The sequence below is a fragment of the Calidris pugnax genome, unplaced genomic scaffold (assembly GCF_001431845.1).
Source record: "Calidris pugnax isolate Ruff unplaced genomic scaffold, ASM143184v1 scaffold15, whole genome shotgun sequence".
Taxonomy (NCBI): Eukaryota; Metazoa; Chordata; class Aves; order Charadriiformes; family Scolopacidae; genus Calidris; species Calidris pugnax.
In genome coordinates, this window is record NW_015090774.1 from 5,193,510 (window position 1) to 5,209,907 (window position 16,398).

General features: G+C 36.7%; 1 protein-coding gene across 1 annotated transcript in view; it reads left to right on the top strand.

Annotated features, from left to right (window-relative positions):
• The window catches only part of PDGFC (platelet derived growth factor C), a 157,712-nt gene that overhangs the window by 103,453 nt on the left and 37,861 nt on the right, over window positions 1–16,398 (top strand). The window lies entirely within an intron of this gene.

A 16,398-nucleotide genomic window follows, 5' to 3' on the forward strand; every position in this document is an offset into this window, starting at 1 on the left:
TTTGTGAAGCAGTAGGGGCTGACATTATGTATGTTTCCTCTGGGTGGATAAAAGGGGAGAGTTTCTAAACTCTTGTATCCTGTATCTGTCTGCCACTGTAGCAACACATAGTAAAAAAAAACAAAACGTGAATTGTTGGATTTCAGACAACATGAAATGTACGTTGTCTCAGCTCTTTTCAGTAAATTAAGTAACAGATAATATATGTCATTTGAATGGCATATCTTCCTTTGTTGTGGTCCTGGAGAGGTACTTCACATGAGATATTTTCTTTTAAAGTATTTTTTGGTTTGTTTTGTTTTTCTCTTTGGGGTTTTATTTTTTAGTACCTTGTATACACATTTGATTTGATTCTTGCTTTCAGTTTTTCTAATTAACTGATGTTTGGTTGGTTTTGTATCTTGAATCAACTTTTGATAACAAATTGGAATTTCTTAGAAGTTACTTTTGCACTTATACTTAATTTGGGAGCTGAGGTTCATAACAGATGGACAGACATCTTCTTTTCATAATTCTGAAGGGAGTAATTGTCAAGGCCATGTCAAATATAATTAAAATACTAAGTACTATAAACTTATGTTTGCTTAGATGAGTGCACTCCCTTTGCACAATAATTCTTTTCATTAAATGAAAACTTAGCTTGCTTTTTCTTTTCTTTGCATATGGCAGAGTGAAGTGGCAAGTGAAGGAAAATCCAGGTAGGGTGACTCATTCATCCACTTGCAAAGAAAAAAGTAAGATAAGTTAAAATATTTTTAATATTATAACTAGAATAGTATTTTAATGGGAGTACATTTATTTTAAGTAAACAATGAGCTGAATACAAAGGTATTGGTCAAATTAAGAAACAGTAATAAGTCACTCATAACCTTCACTTGGTTGTAATCTTATCGTGCTCATATTTGTGCAGGGATATCAGGAAGTTTTATGGATGCAAGTCCTGATATGTGCACTTTTGAGGACACATTGGGCTTTTTGGTTTAGAAAATACGACCCTCTGAAAAAGTTATATTGTGGTTTTTAACCAAAATAAATAGCATAGCTAGGGTTTGTATGAAATTTAAATTCAGTAACAAACTCCGTGGAGAAAAAAAAAAGTGTACCTTGTTTGATGTGAAGTGAGTATAAATAATTGACAAGTTGAGGAAATAACTAAAGCACAGAGAGTTTAACTATGAACAACACGCAGGCCAAGTAAGATACCAGTTATCAGAGTAATATCTCTTTATAAGTAATGTCTTGTATTTCTTATCTCTTATAAAATTATTTAATCTTTTTTCCTGTGCCTTCTGTAGAAAAGTTAAGGGGTTTTATTGACTCCATTCCATACTATTTATTACTCCGCTGTGTTTCTGCCATCTTGAAACACACAAATCAGTATTTTTGCTGTAGAGTGCTCAACTGTTGAGTTTATATGACAAAGCTTATATGCCAAAGGACAGAATAAAATAAGACATGAAATTTAATGTATTATAACTCTATACCTTACAGTTACCTGATCCTTTAGTTCTGTCCTATGACTGAAACTAGGTAAAAACTACAGCCTGTTAGACTTTCTATGCAAGAGTGTACCGTTTTTACCAGGATCTTTCTCCCCCTCCTGTAGTGTATGAAAGGACCTCATGAGTTACCTGCAGTGGTTGTTGTCAGTTTTCAGTTCCTCTACCTGCTGCTTAAGCTTCATGTTCTTTAGCATGCCAGAATTTTCTCCATCATCCCTGTAGGCTGTAATGCTCTGTAGTGTCAGCTCACTGGCCCAATGACAGAATATGCTGCAGTACATTAGTTTAAGATAATTAGCAGCTTTTAAATCTCATAGGAATTCAAATATTGCTCACATATAGGAAAAAAGAAAACAAAACCATATCCAGCCATATAAGAGTTTTTTGCTTAACATAGTTCTGTAACAGAAAAGCAGTGTTAGCGGTGAATTAGAAATATCCAAGATGTATATGGAAGCTATGGCAAGTTTTTGCATGTTATCTGGCTGACCTGACCTCCACACTCGGATTTCTCCAAAGTCAGTTCTGACACTTCAAGCTATTCTGTGAGGTCTTTCGGTCTAGAATGAATATCACATTCTACAAATACATTGAAGGTACCAGACTAGTCTCACTTTAAAAGTTTTCCTGAATATGAATTGGAGGGATCCTACATGGCTTTTTTTCCCCACTCTGTTTTCACTTGCAACTCAACTTTACAGTATTTACTAGGATAGAATTTGATGTAATGCAAATGCTCTATGTTTGTGACCAGCCATCCTGACCTAGCTCTCCTGGAACAGCCTTAACATGCATAGCCCTAATTGTTGTGCTGATTCTCACCGTCTTAAGCATGATTGCTGTGTTCTGTATGTTTTGGTTTTGGAAACAAAGTTCAAATTACAGGTTTTTTAGAATAAACTGCTGATATTTTTCCTGTATTTCTCCAGTGATTTTTGTGGGTTTTGTCCTGGTTTTACAATTGTGATGTGCTTGAAATTTCTGAAGTTTATCTCTGCATTGCTTAAAATATAGCTAATGATATTTATTTTTTTTTAGCAATAGTTCTACTTCATCTGTACTGTATCCTTTCTCTGGGAAAAATGCAAAGAATCCCACTGTGTCCTTTCCAAAGTGAACACAATCTGCAATTTATGCGGAAATCCATGCATGTATCTCAGAAGAACTTTAGGTTATTTGGTTGATAAAATGGATATTCAGTTCTCTGCAATATTGCAGGAATTTAGGTCTTGTACATTCTGTTTGATTTCTGTTATGACTCACAAAAGAAAAAGCTTATGAACAAAATAATCCCCCAGCAAACCAAACAAACAAAAAAGAAGGTTGCAGTCTTCTGGCTGTTTTGTGCCGTACTATTCAGATGATAGAACTGACAGTGAATTTTCCTTACATAAGGGGATTTCTACCTAACAGAGGCATAGTGAATTTACATTCTGTATGTCTGCCCTTTCTGATGAAGAAAAGCAGATTTTCTTCTGCTGATATGATAGCTGATATGACAGGTCACCATTTTCATGATGCTCGCCCCTCAACGGTTTTAATCATGAGGCCGTTAGAGTTCTGTGCGTGACAGTTCCTATCATCAGGGAGAAGTCATAACTCTCCTTGTCCAAGAGGGACTGATTTTTGCTCAACTGTTGCTTGTTGTCCAAAATTGTTGCTTTCTGTTCCTGAGAACGTGCAGTGGTAAAAGCTTTGGGATAAACTCTGTGGCAGGAAGACACAGATTTAGCTCAGGAAGAGCATGGATGTTGCAGTTACTTTTAATGGGCAGTCTGATATTGTGAGTAGGTTGTACTCTGAATCATTACAACACAAGACTGAAGTAGGAAAGAAAAAAAATATTTTTTCTGAAGTTAGTAACCTGCGCCAAGCTCCCGCTCTCTCTGTGCACAGAATGGCCCTAGTTGTTTGTCTTAGTGGTGGTTGCAGCTATTCTTTCTAATCATCAGATGATTACAGTCTGTTTGGCTTTTATTATATACAATAAAACACAGAAATGTGTCACAAATCCACAGTGCAATTGCTGTAGATAAGATTATAAGAATAAAATACAGGGGTAAAAGAATGTGGAACCAACTAATCATTGAATAATAGAAGCCATTTGACCATCATCTTCATTTTAGAATAGTTATCCTCATTTTTGACTCTCTTCAGTCCTCCAGTAATTTAAAGTACGAACTATAGCCTGTTTTGAGAGTTCTGGGTTTTTGAGGGGGAGGGGAGTGGGGGAGCTTTTAGCGGCTGCATATGTGAATCTGTTCATATAGTTATATAATTGAAGCATTTACCTACAATGTTTTGAAAAAATTCTCAAAGCTTGTCTAGTTAATAAGTGCAATATGTAGAACTTTTGCCTGAAGAAAATTAGTTAAGCTGAAGGCAGCTGTCAGTGTTAACATGGGGGAAAAATCTATGTGAATAATACTGTGACTTTCTTCCTTCTTCACATCAAATTAAATACTCAATTCTCAATACCGGGAATGATCTTCCTCTAAGGGTTCTTAGGATGATGCTTTAAGATACACAGCCACACACATTAAATTCACTACTTCCCTTTTCCCTAATGTTTCTGTAAGCTACTTGCCGTCACTTCAGATCTGTTGTGTCTGAACTGTGCCCAAACTATTTCCTTCCATTCCAGGAACACCAAGGTTCTGTGGTAGAAACCGTAATCCAGCTGGCTTCCACAGTCATATGTGTTCCTAATGAATGTATTGCTAGGAAATGGTTGGCAAGGGTTAAAAAGTTAGATGATTTGGCTCAATCTGACAAGGCTGGAACAAGTGTATTAATACAAAACATACAGACACTGTCTTTAGTCAGTGGCTATGAAGAGGAAAATATTTGCTTAGCTGTCTTTTTTTGACAAAAATTGTGTTGAACACATACTATGCAGTGATAGGTTATGGTAAACACAATGAAAAGGCTAAACATTTTGTTATGTAATTTTCTAAATAGACCTTTCTGTGTAATGTAAGACACAGTGAGTAACTTACACCACATGCAGTTTCCTTTCTTGTAATTACTACATGCATGTACCTCTAGCATCTGGAGTAAGATATGGATACATAATTGCAACTCCTAAGTGCTTCAGCAAAAAAAGAGGACGGGTATTTGGCTTTTGGTTTGGTCCTTGTTATGGGAGCACCTTATGGTATCAACGGAGTGCATACATGAAAGAAGAATTTCAGCATCTTTTTCTTCTAGAAAGAGTAAATCCCAGGCCCCTTTCCCCCCACCTGGGGAAAAAAAAATGCTGTTTGTTTTGCTTTGAGTGTATTGTAGAAGCATGCAAAGAATGTACTAGTATCAAGCATAGATTGAGAAAATAAATATAACTCCTCACATAAAGTATCAATTCTAGGCTTTTGAGGGCAGTGAGTTCCTTATCGAGGTCTAGTCCCCAGAAAATTGTTTTCTAGACAACTGATGGGCTGTCCTTACTGTCAGACAGTCTTAAATGCTTCTTGTGGACTGTGATTACAGAGGGTGAAGTTATCTCTTGAGTAAGTACAAAGTTCAAGTTGGCTTTGAATAACTGGACAAAGACCTTTAAATGAACTCTGTATTTAAAGAGGAACTGGTGCAGACAATGTTCATGGCAACTCATGTCGCTAAGCAGCTGGGCTGCTGGGATTTTTGCTGCTTTTTTCTTATTCCCTCCCCCCACACCTCTGCCTTCTGAAGATGCAGGGGGTGCTGCTGCCACCTGTATTTGAAAATTCAGAAAACAGTGATGAGTCACCACAATTTCTAAGGCTTCAAATTGAAAAAAAAACTTAAACGGCACCAAAACCCACAGCCTCTGAGGACAGAGATGAATGTTATAGTGAAGACAAGTCCTTAAAGTTCTTTTCTTAAAGCCGTTGCCTTAGAATCTCAGTGTGTTCAGTTTTAGCCATCTTTTTCTTATGAGATGCTACACATATAGGTGGGCTGGGCTCTGTTTAGGTGTCTCCACATATCACTGATACTTAAATGCCTCTGTCGTCATTGACTATAACTTCTTTGGCAAAAGGGAAGTCATATTAAAATTAAAATTTATTATAGCTCAGTTCTGCGAGTCAGATCCATTTGGAAAGGATTGACTCCATTAATATATGGAATTATAAAAAGCATATGAACATGCATTCATTCCTCAAACATAATTTCTTTTTTACGTTTCCTCCCAACACATAAATTACTTGCTAATCATTTATATTCAAAGTCTGAAAGGGAGTCATATAATTTAAAGGGCTGGGATGAGTTCTAACATTCGAGTGCCTTAGAATAATTGAAATACTGATAAGGAAGAATCATTATGAAATAGCTAATTTAAGCTGAAGTCACTGTTAGGGACTGTTTGACTGGTGGCAGGAAGGTGGCATTTGAGGAGCAGTGTGTAGAAAACTTGTGCTAAGGCAGCTGATGGGGTAGTTTTTTTCTGGTGTTTGTGGGGTTGGGGTTTTTTTTGTTTTGCTTTTTAATTGCACAATCTATTTGCAAGAGAGCTGGATAGTGATACCATTTCAAGAGAGATTTTAGTGCTGAGTGTATTTAAATGGAGGAAGAGCGCAGGGAATGGGGATCAAATTTTTAAGAATTTTTAGACTAGTTTAGGTCCAGAGTCCTAAAAGTTGTTCTTTTACATAGAAAGGAAAAAGATTAATACTACAAAGATTATTTCTTTCATGTGATCTCCTTTGTAACAATATTATTTCAATATAATGAATGAAGAAGAGTCCAATAGACTCATGTAGCCTGCTTTCCTATATTTTGAAGAAAATAAAAGGTGGTTTTTCACATCAAAGAACTAACTGGATCTGTTTCCTTTCTATTCTGATTTTATTGAACAAAAGTGTTGTTCATTGTATTTTTTTATTTTATTTTATTTTAAGAAAGCTCTTTCTTTTGGATTTCCCCTGATTACAGAAAAAAACAACTCTTTGATTACCAGATGGTTCAAACTTTAGCTCATCTTTCAGCTGGTCCATTCTGCTGGTGTAGCTACTGTCCGTAGTTCACACTGTGGCAGAGGTTTGTGCAGTATCCAGAGGTATATGAGTTCCTTTGGGTTCTCCACTGCTTACTATAAGTTGCTTAATACTATTCTCATAATAACAGTTTTGTAAATGTGACAAAACAAAAGATAAAAAGTTAGAAAACCAAAATGCGGTACAACTATAATCAAGACTACTCTGTAACACACATTTCTTAAGCTTCAAAAAGAATAAATTCAATTCTGCAGAAAGGGTTTATAGCTGCAAAATTGTACTCTCTAAACAAGTCAGAGTACAACATGAGAAAGTGAAGGAGATGCTTCTCTATGTGGAGCGGAAGGACAGCATAGCCTACATGATGTGATCAAAAGGACATACTGTACAAATTAAGGGGATATCACTGCATTCTTGCCCACCCACTTTTCCTGCCTTCACAGTAAATCCAGCATTCATTTTTAATACACACTGTTACAAGGGGACACTATAATGGATATTATTTCACAAGTAATTTAAAATCTATTTTCACAGTCCAGATGAATGTTAGGAGAGTGATTGCTGATGAGTGGGCAGTTGACATAATCCCTTACTCCTTTTTCACACCAGAGACTACACTTATTGACTTAAAAAACATATTAGGCTCCTTAAAATTCCTTCCTGGTCCTCTCAATCTCAAGCGAGCTGTTTCAATAAAGTAAACTATATCCACAGTATCAAAATATTTTTGTAAACGGTCCTAACCCTAATTTATTGCTTCTAAAATTGTTTCATGTTACCATAGTTGGCTGTGTTTCTAATAGTGTAGACTGAAGTTGGTGGTTGTTGGGTTTTTTTTTGAAAGTGAGTGTGGTGCTACTGGGTCTTGCTTCTGCCTAGAGTACTCTGGGAACAGTTGATACTGATGGACTTCCCCTGCTCCTACCCCATCTCTTACTAAAAGATAAAAGTAAACCTGTATTATAAGTGGGCACAAAAACATGCTGTGAGCCGTCACCACCTGAACTCAGGGATGTAGACAGATTTGTGGCTGCTGGTGTGGCTCTGTTGAGTCCTGATGTCAAGAGAAATGTGAGCTGCAGAAGCAGGCCCAGTAGTGTAATCCAAAGTTACCCTGCGTAGTGTCTATAAATTCCAGTTTATACATAGCATGCACCCCATCCCTGATGTTTTCTGGTTACTGAAAGCCTAAGTACAGTTAAGCCTACAGGCTCACAGTCAGGTTTATAAGCAGCAGCTTTCTCCTGTTTAATCAACAGGAATAGCAGACATACCAACTGTCCTATTCCTAGACGGACCGTTGTGTTTCTTCACCTGTTAGGCAGCTTTTCTTTTTTCTCTTCCTCCCCTTGTCTCCTTCCTTTCCCTTCTCCCTCTCACTAGATGCTTTGGTTGCTTCTTCATGTATCATCAACACTTTAACAAAGTACATTGCTCACGTGAGATTGTAGTTGGATAACATTACCAGCAAATATTGTCAGTCAGACAAAGCCTCCATTAGGATAAAGTAGAAGTGAAATGTAATGCAATTTACATTAATCTGTTCTCATCTGATCATCAGGATATCTGAGAAAGATGCATGCACATGATAAACTGCAAAAGGGAAGATTAGTTATTATAAAGAAGGTCAGATGGTCATGTAGGAGTTTCCTAGGGGTTTTATAAGGTAAAATAAATAGATTTTTTCCTTTTCTGACAGTAACATGAGAACAGGGAGACCAGTAAAGTAGCAGCAATTATGAAGAAGTACTGTTTCAGACTAGCCTTTGATTCATATGCTGTGGCTGGGATAAAAATGGGTCTGCATGATTTTATAACCATTAACTTATAACTTGGTAAACTGAAGTGAGAGGAAACTCCTTATACTCTCTAGGTGAAAACTGATCTGCTAGGGCTGGGAATGTGTTTTTTTCTCCCTCATGCAGTGTTACTTGACTGCTCAGTTACGTTATAGGGATTTTTCACTTTCTGTTCAAGCAGCAATTACTAGCCCGTCCTGAAGCAGGATATTGGACTTCATGACAAATGGTCTGTCCTGGGTTGGTAAATCCTCTGTGGTAGTGCAGCAGCCAAGAGATCATTTGTTATTGTATTACTGAACTGAAGAAATAAAAGTGTTTTCATTTGAATAAACATAGATAGAGCCCCAATCTCCATAGAGGTAGGCAGGAGGGAGGGAAAAGGAAGAGAGGAAGCCTGACCAGTTGTGTAAGGCTGCTGTATCATCAGAGGGTGCTCGAGGGGAGGGGGTGCTGCCTGCACTGCCCTGGGGGAATCTTCACATGCTAAGGATGCACTTCAGGATTTTTTTTTTTTTATTCTTTTCTAAATATTCTTTTGAATAGTGTTAGGAAATTGCTTAGCCAGTAGTTTTCATGTTGCTGAGCAGAGCCATAGCTACATTCCAGGATATAAGGACTGTGCATAAAGAAAAAATTACCATTTGAGGTCCTAGAATAAATATTTTAAATGTTGCTTGAAAACCAATGGTGAAAGCATAATTATGGATTAGCAGAAGCTGAAACAGATACACTGACCACTGTGAACAGTGTGAGTAGACACAGGAAATTTATAGTAGATTAGAAAGTATGCATTACAACCTTGGCTGTTGGTAAGAACGCTGAGCTCCCATAACGTTTTTGTTTTGTCCAAAATATTGATCTGTAGAGTAGGAACATGTGATTTATTATGATTGCTGTAATTCCCAAGATAAAATATAGCAGAGTTTACAGAGAAGGACTGGGAAAAAGTTGGTAAGACATTTTCATTCTCCAAAGACTGGAGAGTGTACTGCTGTAGGATATTGAGCTGGCACACTGTCTGGGGGCAATGGGATGACTCTTTGTGAAAGGAAATGTGCTTTAGAGAGTAGAGTGCCCAGTGCAGTAAGACCCTGAATTCTCACGGTCATTTCCATGTGGTTTTATACCATAAGTAGATAGTAATAATAATAAATTGTGCAGATGTACAGGGGGATGGGAGGTGAAGAACAGAAGTACTCGCGTGCCACACAATAACAATACTCTGTCCTATTACCAGTTTTGTTACATGAATTATTATTTCAATAGATAACTTGTGCAGGATACTAAAGAAGTCTTTAGTCCACGTATGAAGTCAGTAGCAGAAAGCAGACAGTTTGGAGGTGAAAGAGTACAGCAAAATATTTTGTGTAGATGTTATCCATTTTCTAGTCCTTGAAAAATAACCTTTCCAAATGACTTCTTAGTTTTTTTGAAAAATCTTTTTTACTTACTGCATTTCATATGGCTACAGGAGAATCTGTAGTCAAATGGGAAAAAGGTAAGCATAGCATAGTAACCCTGAGCAATGTAAACTCATGGAGACTTACTCCCCATGGATCTTCTTCCTTTGGATTTTGAGATGAAGGCCCAGGTAAGTAAATAGACTGAGGCATCATTTGCAAGCTGATTCACATGTGTTAGTATGCTTTTTTCCAGGCTCTCCACTTTTCCCAAATTCATCTTTGTCTTTGAGGTATAGTAACGATACTGTTGATATGAAATCTCATGTATTTTTTTGTTTTGTATTTCCGTTCTACTCACAACATGCCATTTTTAGGACAAACTTAATCCTTATTTAAAGAGAGTTTAGCATGTTTCTTAACCCTACTGCCACTGGGAATACCTACAGTTCTTTGATACAATGAAGTATAGGTAGCTTCCAAGAAATATGGCAATCAACCTTTTAAAAGGAGGAGTTTGGGAAACCATATTCTTTCCTTCTTACCTCTGCTTTTGATTGGCAGGATTATACTGTCTCTTTCTATAAGATTTTTATTCAAGTGCTTGAAATAATGTCTCAACAGAACTTATACCAGTATAAATTAATTCACAGCAGAGGTCCTCTAGGACTGAATTCTGTGGTTGCTCTGTTCCTGTGAAAATGCTTACTTACATGCTTTATCCTTATCAGTAGTTTAACATATGCTTAAATAATTATAGTGTTGCTGTCTGAATGTAGAATTGTTTTGGTTTAGAACCTGAAGTACATTTACCAATGTAGCTAGTTTACAATTTCTCGTTCTTTTGGAAAAGTCAATGTCCCTTTCTCCCCGCAAGGAAGAAGTTACCTTCAGAGACTACAGTATATTCATGTGTTTAAGATGGAGATCCTTAAGTATTTACCTGTGTGCCTAGATACCAGTCATGACAATTTATTTCCTAAATGTGTTTGTGTGCCAATTTACAAGTCATCAGGGAAAATATGTTTTCAGCAATACTCAGTTTATCAGTTGGCAGGGAAAAAAGCTTTTGATACAAAGGAGGGGGAGGAGATGCATTTCTTTGGAGTTGTTTTTGCATTAAGTGCTTTGACTCTAGTTCACCAGGCAACAAAAGCTACTACACAAAATGTACGTGTCTCAGTTTCACATGATGCCTCAAATATTCAGCAGATGCACAGAAAATGGAAATACATTTTCTGATAGAGAGTGGTAATACAGAAGTTAATTTCATTAAACCAAACAACCAGAGCATCCTTTTCTTTTAATGAAAAGTGTCCCAATGTTTGAAAAGTAGAATCTGGGGGTTTGAAATCTTTTTTTTCCCTTTCACTTGCAGTATTGTGAATGTGTATTTATGATCAAAGTGGCTGACAGTGAAAGTAGGGGAAGAAAATTGAAATCTAAGGATTAAACTTTTTTTTTAATGTATCCTAAATAACAAGGTAGGAATAGAGAGAAAGTTGTGCGGTTGTGTTAGAAGCCTCAGGCTGTTACTAATCACTATGAGGAAAGATTAAATAGAGAGAACCATGGCAACCATCTAACATTTGTGAATGAATCTGTGTTTCCATAAGGCAGTTCTTAATGTACAGTACTGCATATTCTGAAATAGATGTATCCAAAGCGGGTTGGCACAGAAACTACCACCCATATTTGGTGAATGATAGTTAGAAATGTTCTCTGTTTATACCTTGAATATCTTTATTTCATGGAAAATGTAGACATGGCAGGATACTTGGGTTTTTTATGCTCATTTGCAGTATTGGCTGGAAGTGGTGTCTATTGCTGAAAGTGATATTTGTGTATAATTAAACATCATTTTCTGAGTACAAAAAACCTGACCTCATCAGTTATTTATTTGGATTATATCTGAGTATGCTGTTTCTTTCCAGTGACTGTTAAAACACAGTTATCTGTAGGATCAGCAGATACAGGTACTACTATGGAAGTTTATTTCATTTCAAATCATTGCTGTTCCATCCTCTTTTCTTTTCTTTTTTTTTTTTTTAAGGTTAAAACATCAAGCATGACAGACATTGTAGAACATAACTCTTTTTTCTATTGTTGAACAATCTGTAATGATATCCAAAGGAGTTTCCTCTTACAGTTGAAGGCACTGCCAAGTCCTGCTAAAGAGGCTGAATACTAGGGATGCATTGCCCAATACTGTGAGCCTCAGGAACTGAAGTAAAATGATTCTGGGTAACCTTTTTCAGAACTTCCTTTGGTAAAGAAAATATCCAGAGATAATATTTTAACACTTTATATCAGGTAGTCTTCTAAAAAAAGTTTTCTTCCAGAATTCTGTCGTTATTGTCACTCAAAGTAGCCCCAGTTAAATTTTTCTGATAATGTTGAGAAAAATCAGTTTTAGTGAACTTCTGCCCTGCATTTTTGGGGGCTGCCACAGGGTCGCCATTGCAGCCAAGGTGTCTTCTCCCTTCTCCCTTCCCTTCTTCCAGGAATTTATTTTCTGTATCATGCAAGTTTTTGCTCTGCCATCAGCTGGCAAGTTGAGTTACTAATAGCTGACTTTTACTGATATGTGCTGCTGCTGGTTTGAGATTTCAGGAACTTTGTATCTACTGGACTGAACAGGTCAATCTTTTCCACTCTGAGGTTCATGCAGATTTTGTTGTCTGGCAACAAATACAAACCAGTGTGAAGTAAATTGCTGCATTTGAAAAGCAAATAAATTAATTAGTGCACAAGTATCTGCAGTTTCATTATTACCAATTGTTAAATTTTTGTATCATTTTGATTTTCATCACACATGAAGATCCTTGTAACTGTGTGCCTTGGTCTGTGAGGAAAACTTACTTTAGTCTCAGTGAGGGGCAGTATTGGTAATAGAAAAGAAGAAAGTTCTCCACCTATTGAATGAATGGTGCGCTTACACTCTTCTTTTTACAATTGTTGATACATCTAATTTCTCTAAGGCAGCATGCAGCTCTCTTGTCTTCTGCTTTCTTCCTTCTTGGATTCCTCCAATTTTCCCCAAGCCCTTTGTCATAAGTTTTGCATTCCCCTTGTCCTGCCATGTGTCTTTGCTGGACTCTGCTCAGCACATTGACTTATGGGGAATAACAAGGCTGGTTAAACAGATTCAGTCTGCCATTAGATACCATGGATTTGCGTACTTCTGTCGGGCTCCAGTGTTCCCCTTTCTACCAAGGTAAATGTGAATCTGCCCATCAGAGAATTACTGGAGAGCTGGGTTGACTGGAGGAGGTCTCTTGAATTTATTGCAAGTGAGGTAGACAAGCTTTGAAGAAAATATCTTCAAGCTAAACATTTGGCCTTACTTCCCTTTTCTTTTAGAAAAAGATCAAAATGATATTTTCATGATGACAGTTTTTAGTAATTTCCAATGTTTCCAAAATTGAAGCTGTCCAAATATAGACCATCTAAGTTCTATTCAGTAACAGTTTGTCTGGTGAACTGCCAGGGGACCTTGAATGCTTTTGGTCTGCAGCTGATGTAGATATTTTGGAGTGCTGTGCCAGCACCAAAAAGACCTTGGATTTCTATGCGCTTTAAAACAAGTTGGAATAGAAATATAACAGGGTCCCACAGGCCACTGTTAAAAAAAAAAAAGACGGATTGTTATCAAATTCCTATTTCTTCATTTGAAAAAAAAAAATAATTAAATGGGTTCTTGTCAAAGGGGGAAGGAAAAATATATTTCATCTCTCACAAGCTGTTTTAATAGGTGTGCTAGATTTTTGCCTAGCGCAGGTCTGTATAGAGATGGAAAGGTCCAACATCGCTGATATGACAAAGTGTTCTACCTCTTGGCTTTCTGCTTCTTACATTCATTGATATATTTGTGGAATTCCAAAGGCAGAAAGAAGCCACAAAAAGGTCACAAAACTGCAAGCCAAGGTAAACAGCCTGTCAGAATATGTTTAGCAAATGACAGCGTAAACCACAGAAAAAATATAGAAAGGAGAGGAAAACCTTTCCATTGAAAAGTACATTTCCTGGTTGGAAAAACATTGAAGTTTAGTGTCACTTACATCGCTTCCTTGCTCTTTTCCAATAAATTGTCTTTATTCAGGTTGTTAATTCAATATGCGGCCTGAGGCACCTAGGCCATAGGGAAAAGGAATACATGTTCTGCAACAAGTATAAGGGAAGGCATTGTGGGCATCATGACTAAAGGTAAAAGCTTCTCTCATCCCAGGAGAGGAGACTGGACTACCTCTTTGTCATAAATTTTACTTAGTAATGTTTGAATAATGTATTGAACATAGATACAGCACCACAGCATTTCTTTAGTTGTTGTCAAAGAGGGTTGTGTTTTCTCCTTTGAACACTGCTCAAAAAAGAAGGATTCTTTGTTTGGTTCGATGTGCCTTTTAACATGTTTTACTCTGCTGTAGATGGAAAATAGCTTCTCAGTTTTTGGTTATTTATGCCAGTTTTCTTGCATTTCAAATACAAATTTCTCTAGATGGAGAAATAATTCTGGATGGCTACGCTGTTGTCCCTGCTACTCTTTAGCCCTGTGACGTGAAGCTGCAGAATTATGTAGCACAGTCTTGTAAATGATGAAGCATCTGAACCACTTTGTTTTGTTACTTTCCACAGCAAATTCAGACTTCAGTCCAGATGTGCAATGGGAGGAATTAAAGAAAATTAAATTAAAGAAATAAAGTTATTGGCTAAAAATGTCATTACGTCCAGGAAACATGTGAGGCACTTTTTTCTATTGATATAGACAGAAAATCTAAAGATTCCCCTTGCTGATGATGAAATATCTATATTGTGCTGGTAGCTACACCTACATCTGTGTTCAGCAGCCAGAAGCCAATACACATATCCCATATATTTGTTTTTGAAAACAGAAATTTTTGTCTACAGCACCAGGCTTGTTTGTTGGACATACTAAAAGAACAGAAATCCTCTATAGGTCCTGAGGGAGGTACTGCAGAAAGGGAGTAATCATTATAAACTGTGCTGTATGTACTGTACCATGTTACCATGAGAAAGTTATGTTGAATTGGCTTATAAAATAGGTTTTAGTAAATACCTTAAACAGCGATATTGGTAATTGTGCACACAACAGTTCAGTACTAGTGAGTGCTATATAATGATCAGAGTGTTTCCAGATTGATCACTTGGAAACAAGTAGATTTCTGATTATAAGACTGGTATTTGGGTTGGGGGAAGGTGATTGGGAAACCTCTCAATCAAGGTAACACTGATACCACACAGAAAAATCAGATTATTTTTTTTTATTAGAAATGAAAACTTGTTTAGAAATATGATTTACACAGATCAAGGAGAAAATAATTAAATATAGAAGAATCTCTGAGAAAAAGTATTATCTGGATCTGTCATGTATATCAAACATTTTATTTGGGTTTTTCTGAATACTTTTCCCCCTCTATTCTACTTCTCAACTAATGGAACTAATTAGCATTTATTTTAAAGGTCTAGAGTTTAAACCATGAAATATGAATTTCTCTTTTTCTTCGGGGGTACCAGGAGACCAAAGAGTGCGATAGAAAGTACTCTGTAAGTTACGTAGAAACATTAACATTTATACTCTACCTGACCTCCCAGACATCCTAAACTTAAGTCAATACATATAAAATTTTTCACTCTTTACAAATCAGAAAAGTAGATATTTATTCCATATTCCTAACTAAAAAAAAATATCAATTTGATAAATGTTTTGAGCCCTAAACTCTTAGTACAGTTAATGTACACATTGCCTTTGTAATGTGTTATATACCTGATCATAAAATAAAAACACCGGTGGACCAGTTAAAGGAATTAGTGTTTGAGAGGGAAAAAAAGATGGTGATAAAGTAATTAGTATCATAAGTTCAATAAAGATTTAAAACTGTGGTACATGGCAGTAATGGATTTTGGACACAGTTAATGAGCATATTCATTCCATTCATTTTTAATTAAGTGGAAAAAATACTGGTCCTTTAAATGGAGATAATAAATGTGCAAGTCAGTCTTGCACAAACATGCAACACAAGAATTTATTGCCTGCTGTCTAACTAGGGAACTGGGAATCATTATAAAGATTAGCTTTACCGAAAAAAAAGAAAATCCAGAAAAAGCTTTAGTAGAAAATGTTTATGAGGTAATAATTTTCACATTAAATATTGCTTGGCATATTTGGTAGAATGTTGTGTGCATGTTTTTTAAAATATGAGTATTTGCTATCATCTTGGAAAGGTTTCAGTGCTATTTACCAATTTAGATTTATGTGAGACTGATTTAGTATAGGACTACACATGTAAGAAAATGTAAAAATATCAGAAATCTTGAAACTTTCTCAGAGGCGTGTTATGCTTGTGCTTAGAATACAAGTTGTGGTTTAAAAGTAAAACAGTGCCTCGGAAAGCTACAGCTGTGAGCTTCCAAATGTTTGCTGGGCTTTAACTGATGCACTCTCACTTTCCTGAACCACTGGACCGTGCTGCTGCTGGGGCTTGGAGGGTTTCAGGCTGCAGCCGGGGAAACCCAGCTGAAATGCTCAGTGTTTACCCTGTCAGTGGGTAGCAGGGGAGCTGACATGAAACAGGTTAAAGCACTGAAACCAGACCTACCTTCTAGAGCAGTGGCTTTCAATGGTTTTATGACTTGGGAACCCTCTAAACATTTTCCAGTGGAAGCGAGAACTTTGTGTGGCTTATTGATGACAATTGAC